Source organism: Brassica napus, chromosome A2, assembly GCF_020379485.1.
Source record: "Brassica napus cultivar Da-Ae chromosome A2, Da-Ae, whole genome shotgun sequence".
NCBI lineage: Eukaryota > Viridiplantae > Streptophyta > Magnoliopsida > Brassicales > Brassicaceae > Brassica > Brassica napus.
This window is the reverse complement of record NC_063435.1, coordinates 17,800,056-17,812,190: the sequence shown is the minus strand read 5'-3', so window position 1 is coordinate 17,812,190 and position 12,135 is coordinate 17,800,056. Positions and strand designations below refer to the sequence as shown.

Genomic DNA, 12,135 nt, shown 5'->3' with positions numbered 1-12,135 from the left:
TCTTCGATCTTGCTTTCTTGAGTCTGGGGTGGTGGATTCTGGTAATAAGAGTTTGAGTAGCTCTTGCTGTTGTTGAAGGGTTTTTGAAATTGTGAACTTTGGTTACTTCTTCTACCATTTCCAAAGAAGTTTCTGTTTCCGCCCTGGTTTCCAAATTTCTGGAATCCGGTACCTCCGATGTAGTTCACATTTTTTTCTCCTTCCGTATCTGCTACTTCTCCTTCAGCTGAACAGACTTTCTTCCTAAGAAGCTCGTGCACCACATCTAACTTAGCTCTTACTTCGTCCATCTGTTCCTTTCCGATAGAGGTTACAGACTTCTTCCGTTCAGAGTCAGTGTTTTTGGTGCTGCTGTTGTTAGCAAGGTTTTCGATAAGTCTCACAGCTTCCAATAGATTCCTAGTGGTGAAGTTTCCTTCACTCGTCGTATCAAGAGCCATTTGATACTGTAAGGCGAGACCTCGGAAGAAAGTGCTTTACAGCTGCACTTCGTTAAATCCGTGGTGTGGACAGTCTCGCTGGAGGAACCTAAATCTAATCCACACATCTTTGAAGGACTCTCCTGCCTCCTGCGAGAATGTGGAGATTTTGTTTCGAAGTTCTTCAACGCGCGCCTCATCGAAGAAGATTCGTAAGAAAGCATTCTTGATGTCGGTCCAGGAAGTTAAAGATCCTGTGGGTTGATGCCTAAGCCAGTGCATCGCTTCTCCATTCAGCGTGTATCTGAAGAGCTAGCACGGCAGGTAATCTTCGGGGACTCCTTCCATCCGAATAGCATTAGATCCTCGAACCGTTCCGAATGGTCCATAGGATGCTCGTGCGGTAACCCAGAGTAGGGTATCTGCAACACGGGAGTGTAGTACTGAGGCTTCAGCTCGAAATTCTGCTTCTGGATCTCCGGAAGTCGAATAGCTGATTTGTTGGAATAGTACTCATCTGGGCGATTGTAGTCGGCCAGTGGTTTCGATCTAGCGTCCTCGTCTACAGGTTGAGCAGCTCCTGTAGCATCAGCATCAGGGATTACAGTCCCCTGAGCATCTATTTTCTGAGCTGTTGCATTACGCAGATAACCGGCCTGGTCATACAGGTTTCCGTTCTCGTCCTGTGTTAGAATTATAATATTTACCATTTTTGATGACACGGTATCGATCGACGTACGCGGTGTAGTATCGATCGTTGTCGAACGATTAGGATCGATCGACAATGACGGTCTGGTGTTGGTCGACGGTTTGTTGTGCGTATCGTTCGACGACGAAGTTGTTGCGTCGAGCGATGTGGAATGTTGATCTCTACGGATGGTGCGTTCCAAATGAGCAGGATCGTCTGAGAACAGCAAGTCTTTCTCCTTGTTGCTTCTGGTACCGCTGGGCATGTACCTGAAAAGACAAGAAAAAGATTATTAGAAAGGGGGTAGAGAAAAGATAAAAAATCAATAAAACTAAATCTAATGGTGATCAAAGCTCCCCGGCAACGACGCCAAATTTGATACCACTCAAATTATCCTAAGGAGTGTTACACTCATCAAAAGAGGTTCAGATGTAGTACTTAGGGATCGAATCCACAAGGAGCGAATCCACAAGGAGCGAATCCACAAGGAGCTAGGGAACAATTAAATCTAGAGTTTATTAATTCTAAGGGTTTGTAAATGTTTAAATGAAATAACAATAGTAACAAGCGAAGTAACTAGTAAACGTAACTTGGTTGAAAATGATATTAGATGCAGGGCCACTATTCAGGTGTTGGAGATTATAATACCTATAGATGCCTATTTGTTGCATGCATGATATATTAGAGCTCAATCGCTTAACTCAGTGATCAGCTGTCACATGTCTCACTGGTTAATAGACTAGATCTCGTGTCTCAACGGTTAGTATGTCGACAACGAGAGAGTGTCGATCGATGGTTTATTAAGACGTCGACCGATACACCTTTGCCAACGTCGATCGATTGTCAGTTGAGGACATCGATCGACGGGTTCTACCCAGGCCTATGCGTGAGTATGATATGCCCTACTAAGATACTAAATTGGCGGTTAGCCCTCTCTAGCAGTCCTAATATGATAGATAGATGTCAGGATGGGATAACAAGGGTGCTTGAGTATGCAATCCTATGATCAAGTTCTAGTTAGAAAGGCTAAAACAAGCAATGAATACAAATCTATCTTGAATATCACAACAAGGCAGATCTATAGTTTGGGGCTAATCCCACAAACCTATCTGAATCCTGGATCTAATAATTGAACTACTCAGACATAGCAAAGCAATTCATAACAATAAAGAAATGGAAACTCATAGTATAGATGAAAAGAAATGATAACAAGGAGTTCCAATCACAAGTGATCTTCTCTCCAAAACTTGTAACAAAAAGCTCTCTACCAAAACGCTCTCTCTGCCGTCAAAACACTTAGGCAGTATATTATCTACTAGGTTAAAAACTCGTCAGGGCATTTTGGTAATTTGGCTTGGCCTTTGGTTTTAAGTCTGCTGAATCCAAAATGTCGTGTGTCTGGTGTCTCGACATCGATCGATGGTACTTGTGTACATTGATCGATATTAATCTTCATCTGTCGAGGCATCTCCTGGTATTGATCGTCAGCACTGATGCGCATCGATCGATTGTTCTTCCTCTCGTCGACCTCTACGTGGTCAGCTCGGTGAAATGTCCTTTAAGCTCCAAAATGCTCCAAAGTCATAGCTTTACTCCGAAATGCACCTGAACCTTAAAACATACCTAGAAGAGTAGAAAACATATATCTATATATAGTAAAATACTTATATACGATGGATGAAAATGGGTCAAATCCAAGGTATATCAGTTGCTATACTAAGATATTGTATAATGTGCTTCTAAAGTTAGGATGTCTATGATTTGGTTTGGACTACTAGAAAGATGATGACTGAGTTTTTAAAATATTTTTTTGAGTCCCTGCTGTTTTCAAACCTCTTTCAGAGAGACTGCCTATTGGTTTTGCCTGAGGACAAACAAAAGGGTAAGTCTGGGGGAGTTGATAGACCATATATTTTACCCATTTTTAATCATGGTCTATAAGTGTTTTAAAGTATTTTAAGATAAAATTATTATATTTTGAAGTCTATTTAGAGTATTTACAGGTTCAGGGACGTTTAGGAGAAATATGGTGATTTTGGAGTCTTTTGGAGCCTTTGGAGGTGCAGAGTTGCACAGACGTGTCAGATGTTTAGCTATGGATGAAGATCTTCCTACCGTTAGATTTAGCCCATATTTTGACACAAGATATATCTTTGAGTTAGCTTTCCAATGCCACCGGTCGCAGGTCAATCAGCATTCTGTAGCAGAAGTTATTCCCGTTTTACTGAAGAGTGGTCAGTCTGCCTCGCGAGAGGAAGCTGCCGAGAACAGGAAGCCACGTCGATCAATGCAGCACTCTGTACGTCGATCGATGGAGATCCCAGATCGTGTGCCTAGTATATTTTATGACTGCGTGAAACCCATAAGTAACCAAAAATTACCAGAATGCCCTTAGACGACCAGAAACCCTATTTTTGTTATTTCTAAGCCATTGTTGACGGCTACACTTTTTACACACTTTCTTGGATTCATAGTTTTGTTAGGAGAGAAGGGAGGAACTCCTATCAGAGTCCTCCTGGAACTCCTTTGGTTTTATTTTATCTATTTCATTTCAGTTTTTCTATCTATTCATCTATGATTTCTGTTTTCATGTCTGAGTAGATCCACCTGTTAGATCCAGGGTTCAGATAGGTTTGTGGGATTAGCCCCAAACTATAGATCTGTCCTGTTGTGATATTCATGATAGATCTATACTTATTTCTTGTTCTAGAGTAATTAACTAGAATATTGATCATAGGATTGCATACACAAGCATCCTTGTTATCCCATCCTGACATATATCTATCATATTAGGATTGCTAGAGATGGCTAACCGCCAATTTAGCATCCTAATAGGGCAAATCATCTCGCGCATAGGCCTGGCTAGAACCCGTCGATCGATGTCCTCAACTGACTATCGGTCGACGTAGGTAAAGGTGTATCGGTTGATGTCCCAATAGGACCATCGGTCGACACTCTTTCGTGATCAAGATACTAACCGTTGAGACACGAGATCTAGCGAGTTAACCAGTGAAACATGCGACAGCTGATCACTGAGTTAAGCGGTTGAGCTCTAACATATCATGCATGCAACAAATAGGTACCTATAGGAATTATAATCTCCAACACCTGAATAAAAACCCTAGATCTAGCAACCATCCTTCCATCGAACAACCCTTGCCAAGTTGAAAAATTGACTTGTTCAACTTGTTTACTGCTTTGTTTATTTAATTGCTATTTCACTGCTTTATACTCTATTAGCGTAGTTTATTATAAATTGTTTAGATCTAATCGGTTTCCTAGCTCCTTGTGGATTCGATCCCTTAGTACTATAACTCGACCTCTTTTGATGAGTAACACTCTTTAGGGTAATTTGAGTGGTATCATGGCACCTCAAAGGCTGAAAAAGAAAGACCTTGGAATGGTGAGTTTATCTCAGACCCTATTCCTAATACCAGATTATATAGATCTCCGTACTCTTGTATGAAAATGTTTGTTTCAATTCATACAGTTCAACAAGAATTGGTTTAGGCCGGATGAAGACTTTGCTCTGAGAATCGAAATCCGAAACACGCTCATTGATCTATTCCGTGTCGGTGATAAGCTCCTTCAGAAGCCAATGAAGGTCTATGTGAGGAAGAGTAGAAAAAGAGTAAAGGGATAAGGGATAATGTGTCGGTTGCACCCAGGACACGAAATCGACATGTAGGGAGAACAATTTATGGACGCTTATATAGGCAACCAGACTGGTACTCGCCGGCCACATATAAGTAAATATTGTTTTTTCAGAACTCTATAAAAACACACACCAATTTGGTCATTTTGATTGTTTTTTCATTTCACTATTATTTATGTTCAATTTTTTTGATAATTAAGGTCTTATGTAATCTTTTTCATCAGATTTTATTAGAATTTTTAAATATTGATACTTCTATTTTAAATTGAAAGATATCGAAATATATTAAGATTTAAGTAATTTATATAAAAGTAACATCGTGATGACTTGGGACGACTTCATGAAGACTTCAGGAAGACAGCACGTTTCGTGAAGTCTTTTGTAAGTCTTCCGAGAGTCGTCCAGAGTCATCATGCAGTCTTCCAAAGTCATCATGAAGTCTTCTCATGTTTTTACTTGTAACATACCAATCATGTTTCGGTGTTGTCATACTGGTACAACTAGTAACACTAATACATGTTATACTAGTATAACGAGGATTCTAGGAATTTTAACATAAACGGACATACTTGTTTAAGTTACACAAACGCAACGGACATGCTCGTTCAGTTGCTCTTACTTAAATGTATATGACTGCTTATGACATTTCTATCGTTTTAAATATCTGGAGTACTATTTATTTTAAAGTACTTAGTAATTTGTTATATGTTAATATATAAAAGTTAAATTGTAAAATAATGATATGATTAAATTGTTATAGGTACAATTTCATTAAAACATAACCGATTATTCTAAAAAGCAAGATTAATTCTTTACATTAATATTAAGATTATTTTTTAAACTTTCCTTTTTATGAAATAACATCATATATAAAAAAAAAATTTCCCTTTAAGTTTTATAAATATTTTCTTTATCATATATATTATTGAAAACCGATTTTAAAACGATATAACATCATATATGTTATTGGAAAACTATTATTGAAGATATAGTAAAACGATTTTTTCATCAACGAAAACACTAAATTGATATATTAAAACTTTTTATAACAACTAATTTATTTATATAAAAGGTATATAAATAAGAGAAGGGAAAATAGCTTAATTTTTGAAACACATAGTCTAGAGTACAAACTTAAAACAACATCATACAGTACAAACTTAAACAACATCATCATTCCTAATCATCATTGAAACAGACAAAACAAGTACAACACGTTTCGTGAAGACTTTAAGAAGACTTCAGGAAGACTTTAAGAAGACTTAAGGAAGACAGCACGTTTCGTGAAGTCTTCCGTAAGTCTTCCGAGAGTCGTCCAAAGTCGTCATGAAGTGTTCCAAAGTCGTCATGAAGTATTCTCATGTTTTTACTTGTAACATACCAATCATGTTTCGGTGTTGTCATACTGATACAACTAGTAACACTAATACATGTTATACTAGTATAACTAATATAACGAGGATTCTCGGAATTTTAACATAAATGGACATACTTGTTTAAGTTACACAAACGCAACAGACATGCTCGTTCAGTTGGTTTTACTTAAATGTATATGACTGCTTATGACCATTTTATCGTTTTAAATATCTGGAGTACTACTTATTTTATAGTACTTAGTAATTTGTTATACGTTAATATATAAAAATCGTCGAGTTCGCGGTAGTCGATCATCCCGCTATACTATTGATGATACTGTGTGTTGAGACCCTCTGCCACATTTTATTCCTCTTTGTCCATTGTAAGCCAGCAAAGGGGGAGTCGGTCTGTTTCGTATGGGCTTCCCAAAGGATGCAGCAAAGTCGGGTAGAGCAACGTAGATCCAAACTTGGAGAACTTGAACAAACCCATCTATGGTATAACAATTGCTTGTCAAATCTTTGCACTTCACAGAGTCCATCAACCACTTAAAAGCAATCTCCCCCATGGGTACGTCTCAAATTCATGTAAATTCATCACTAGCCTTGCAGGCATCGCCCGTGTAGGCGATGAGTTCTTCTTCCCTTCAATGTATCCTGTGTAGATGGCTAGGTAGCCCAGGCGAATGCGGTCATCCTGAGACCACTCTCCAAATTTCTTACATGTTGCTATTATTTGCAAGCTACTTGGACCAGCATCAATATTCAAACCCATCAACTCCCAGAAACGAGCCAACTCATCTGTCACCTCTACAGTAGAATTATCCAGGTTCTTGATATATTCGCAGTTTAGACCAGTGATGTGCTTGAACTCAATCAGGGAAAACCTCGCCAGCTGTGGACCAAAAAGACACCAGAGCTCATACTTCTTCTTGATATCCAGCTGGTAACATAACATATAATGAACCAGCCTAGACGCCCATTCAAATTTCAACTACCAAAACTTGATGAACACTCCCAACTTTGAATTCTTCAGCTGCTCCCATTCATCTTCGTTAAGAGCAGCCTTTAGAGCAGGAAGCAACTTCGCGTCATCGGTATGATGCCCAATGCTTTTCATTGCCGATGGCTCTTCCCCTAAGATGAACAACCTCACATGAAATTTTGGTAAATCCATTTTAAAGCCTGCAAAACATTGAAAACCAAACACCTCAGACACAAACATGAGAAGACTTCATGACAACTTCAAAATACTTTATGACGAGTTCAGACGACTTCCGCAAGACTTACGGAAGACTTCACGAAATGTGCTGTCTTCCGTAAGTCTTCATGAAGTCTTCATGGAGTCGTCCAAAGTCGTCACGATACCCTGAAGTCAAATCTGAAGAGAAACCATGATACATCGATCAAATGGGTGAACATACCGTCGGAAAGCGGAGAAGTCGAGGTCCAAAACAGAGAAGATACAGATATGCCAAAACTCGAGAACAAGGACGAAGTCACGACAGAGAAACTGCTTTGTCGTCGCTGAAGAAATGGAAAAGGGAAATTTGAATTTTCAGAAAGGAAAAATTAGCGCCTCCCGAGTGCGACAAATACAGAATTAGGGTTTGAGGTATATTGATAATTTTATGGAATCCTAATTTTATTAATAATCCCGAGTTTTAGTTTGGGTCGCTTTTAGTTACGAGTGAAATTGGGATCATTAATATAATGTAATACGAGTGTTCCCTCTTTCTTTTATTAAATTTTACATTGTTTTTGTGAATTTTTTTGTTGATAACGTTTAGTTCTGGACAACTGGGTTGGATCGAGTTTGAGTCGGGTTTTGTCGGATCTGAAGATTCCGGGTCCAATAAATTTAGAACCATATTGACACTTATAATTTTTGGGTCAGGTCTTGTTGGGTCCGGGTCAGTTTGGGTCTACACTTCCAGTACCCGTAAAATATCCATATTTTTGGGTATTTTTCGAAAACGGGTTGGTTCGAAAAGAGAAGAAAAATCAGTTCTAAAACTTGAAGTTCAGTAAAACAAAATCAGTTCTTAGGTACCTATTCTGGAGCTCCTTTTGCATACTCAGTGCCAGTCTCCATTACTATCAATATAAGTGAACTGGATTGAATCGAAGGTAGTGAAGTTCGCCCTATGCCAACTTTGGAGACACCTAACTCCGGGACAGGCGCGAATCTCCCAACTATGGCGCCAGGAGGAGACGCATTAACGCGCGAAAAGGCCAAGGATACTCAGACCTACGACGTGGAAGACAGCGAATCGGAGCCCAAACCTGATAAAGAATCAGCAGACGGAGCAGTGAGAGCTGAGTCTCCTAAGATCGCTCACCTTCATCAGATGTTCTCCGAGAGGCTCGATGCCATGCAGTCAATGGTAGAGAGGCTCCTGGGGGTAGCTCCCCCCATCCGGAAGAGCAATCCCGACTCCTACACCGACACTCCCTTCACGGATGAGATCACCTTGATCGTGATGCCCAGGAAGTTCTCCTTCCCCAGCATAAAGGCGTATGACGGCACCACTGATCCGGACGACCACGTCGCCCAATATAGACAAAGGATGCTCGCCGTAGCACTCCCAAAGGCAAATGGATAAATGAGCCACCGACCTAGAGCAACCATATAAGGAGAGCTGAAGCAGAAGAAAAAGGGATCCGATTTTAGACTTAGTGAACGAACTTCTGCTAGCTTAGAGAACTTAGAGCATCATTATTGCAGAAGATCTTTAAGTGGGTTTTTCAGCAAATTACATGATTTAATTAAATCAAAAGAAAATGAAATTCTAATAATCGATTCTTAAACCGTGATTTTCGTAACCGATCCTTAGCCAAAGGAAAAGCGCACGTGTCAGCATGTGGGCAAACCTCAACTATAATTTTTTTTTTCTTTTCTCTCCCTTTTCTTTTTGTCGTGTCGTCTTCTCTTTGTTTTTTCCGACGATGGCAATCAATTGTTTGAAGGTCTTGATTGTGAGGCTAAAGAGAAGATCACTAGAGAGTTAGCTAAACTCGTGTTCGGATCATAAGAGAGCATTGTCTCCATCTGTTTGAGCAGTTTCTCATTGAAAGATTTGAGGAATAAAAGGTCGAGAGATGAGGAGATCAATTGGTTTCCGTTTGTGGAAGATCTGAGCTTGACTAGTTCTATGTTGGCTCTAGAACGTAGTGAAACCTCTTTCAGCAGTTGAAAAGAAAGGACAAGATAAATCAGGCTTGGTGTGTGTTTTACCTGAATCATAGATTCCACGCGACGTCGCATCCTGGTATGCATAAATCCCTCTGAGCACTGTAATAAAAAAAAAAAACACAAACTCTCTTTTAACTATCGCAGAGAGAGAGAGAGAGAGAGAGAGAGAGAGAGAGAGAGAGAGAGAGAGATTGTAGTGAAAAGGAAAGAAAGATGAACCTTGACTTGGTAACTAACATAAGGAGATTAATTGATTGTGTAATGGATTGTTGATGTCTTTGGATTGTTATTGAGAGAACTCTAGCTTGACTAGTTCTATGTTGGCTCTTGGTCATTCGTGTCAGGTTTAGTAATCTAGGGGATGAGAAGTCGTCAGTATATAATGTCAGTTCTGAAACTTATTATGATCACGAGAACGGAAGCATACATTTGTGACAAAAGCTAGCTTCTGTGTCTGAAATTATCACTCATGTAATATCTGTATGTTGATGCAGATTTAATGTTGAAGCAAGATGTTGGCAAGTATTCGATAGGCAAAGAAATTTATGCAAGTCGATTTTTTTTAATGTAGCTTATCAATATAATTGACTGATTTGTTCAACCTTTGTTTTGAATGGGTTGATGTCTCGCCTGGAGGGATAAAGTGACTGAAGATGGTGTCACCGTTGCTAGAGGCATTGAGTTGAAGGATAAAGTGACGAACGTTGGTGACCGTACGATTACTGCACTGCTCTTAACTTGATTATATTTTTCTTGCTTTTTTCCTTATTGCCTTGTGTGGATAGTTGTTGATAGAGATGATTAATAAATGAGTTAGGTTGTGGTTAGTGAATATGGTTGTGATGAATAAATTAGATACATGTCAACTCACAAAGAGTAAAGCCAATTAAATCACACACGATCTTCTTCTGTTTTAAATCTCTTGTTGGTGTTCTGTTTTAAGTGTTTAAGCTCTGTTTTTATTTAAGTTTAAGTTTCTTGTGTGATGTTGTTGTGTAATGGAGTTACCGTATTTAAGTTGAAAACGTGTGGCCTGTTCTGTTAAGTTAAAAAGGTGTAATGGAGTTATCTTGTAGTTGTTCTGTTTTAAATCTCTTGTTGGTGTTCTGTTTTAAGTGTTTAAGCTCTGTTTTCATTTAAGTTTAAGTTTCTTGTGTGATGTTGTTGTGTAATGGAGTTACCGTATTTAAGTTGAAAACGTGTGGCCTGTTCTGTTAAGTTAAAAAGGTGTAATGGAGTTATCTTGTAGTTGTTCTGTTAAGTTAAAAACGTGTGGCTTGGTCTTCTTTTCTAAGCAGGAAACATGACACAAGACGAGGCACAGACTTGGGTGAGAACGACAGAGGTGAGAAGTGTGTTGTGCTGATGACAGAGGTGAGAAGTGTGTTGTGCTGATGACAGAGGTGAGAAGACGAGTCACGGGTTGTGTATCTTGTGGTGAAAAGTGGTGAGAAGAAGAGTGCTGATGACATAGGTGAGAAGTGTGGTTTGGTCCTCTTTTCTAATCTTTGTTTATTTTTGTTTTAATCTTTATTTTTTTTTAAATCTATGTTTAAATTCTTATCTTTTACTATGTTTTATTTAAAATAAAAATTTAAAATTTAATAAAACAATGTTTAATATATTTTTAAAAAAACCTTAATTAAGAAACTATCAATGGAACATAAAATCTATGGGTTTCTTAACTAAATTTCTTATCTAACTTTTATTATTAAACAAATCATTAAGAAATCCATATGAGGTTATAGGGATAATGATGCTCTTAGAACTTAGGTGGTAAGACAGGCGAGGCCAAACCTAGGATGTTTTGCTTTTATTTTCATTCTATTTTTGTTACATATCTCTACTCCTCCCGGTGAAATCCTGTACTCATACTTTCATATCAATAAAACGCCTCCGAGCGACTATTTACTTTCATCTTGCCATCTATCTGTTTACGTGATTATACAGAGAATTCAGACCTTCAGGGAAATTAGGTTTACTTGGTTTTCCTCCGTTTTTATTTATTAAAATCGACGGTGTGAATTTTGGTTCCCACAACACACATCACTGATGTCTTCCTAGCTTTCTCTTCCACTTCTTCTGGTACGTATTTCCTGCTCTCCAGTTTTTTCATTGCTGTCATTTCTCCACCTTGACCAATGGATCATGCCAAAAATTATTACAGTGATTTGAGCAAAGCTGAGACGGGAAAGTCACGCCCACACAGCTATGGAGATATTGGAGTTGATCTTATCCAAAGTTTCATTTTTCCTTCAGGGAATTTGATTTATTCTATTTTCTTTTAATTTTCTAGGTTATATTGGTATTGTTTTAGTTGGTTTTAAGGTCTGTTTCATGTTGAAAAAAAGATATGTTACTCTTAGCTGCTGCTAGAACTTAAAGAGCAGAGAATCAAGATGCTTTTGATGCTGCTATATGGTTGGAAAACTTGCTTACTCTAAAGAGGCAAGAGTTTGTATTAGAGAGATTCACTACCTCCGATTCAATCCAGTTCACTTATATTGATAGTAATGGAGCCTGGCACTGAGTAAGCAAAAGGAGCTCCAGAACAGGTACCTAAGAACTGATTTTGTTTTACTGAACTTCAAGTTTTAGAACTGATTTTTCTTCTGTTCTCGAACCAACTTGTTTCCGAAAAATACCGAAAATATGGATATTTTACGGGTACTGGTATTGTAGACGCAAACTGACCTGGACCCAACAAGACCTGACCCGAAATTTATAACTGTCAATATGGTTCTAAATTTATTGGACCCGGAATTTGCGGATCCGACAAAATCCGACTCAAACCCGACCCGACCCAGATGTCCAGAACTAAA

At 38.6% G+C, this 12,135-nt stretch overlaps 2 long non-coding RNA genes across 2 annotated transcripts; one reads left to right on the top strand and one right to left on the bottom strand.

The window, feature by feature from the left end:
- Positions 1–2,654: 2,654 nt before the first annotated feature.
- On the bottom strand, positions 2,655–9,836 carry LOC125587686. Its single transcript, XR_007323979.1, has 3 exons — positions 9,533–9,836; positions 9,356–9,412; positions 2,655–7,302 (listed from the first exon to the last, which is right to left on the bottom strand). It is a non-coding gene; the product is annotated as an uncharacterized LOC125587686 (long non-coding RNA).
- On the top strand, positions 9,021–11,827 carry LOC106391099. Its single transcript, XR_001278425.3, has 5 exons — positions 9,021–9,389; positions 9,808–10,026; positions 10,612–10,787; positions 11,264–11,398; positions 11,481–11,827. It is a non-coding gene; the product is annotated as an uncharacterized LOC106391099 (long non-coding RNA).
- Positions 11,828–12,135: the final 308 nt, after the last annotated feature.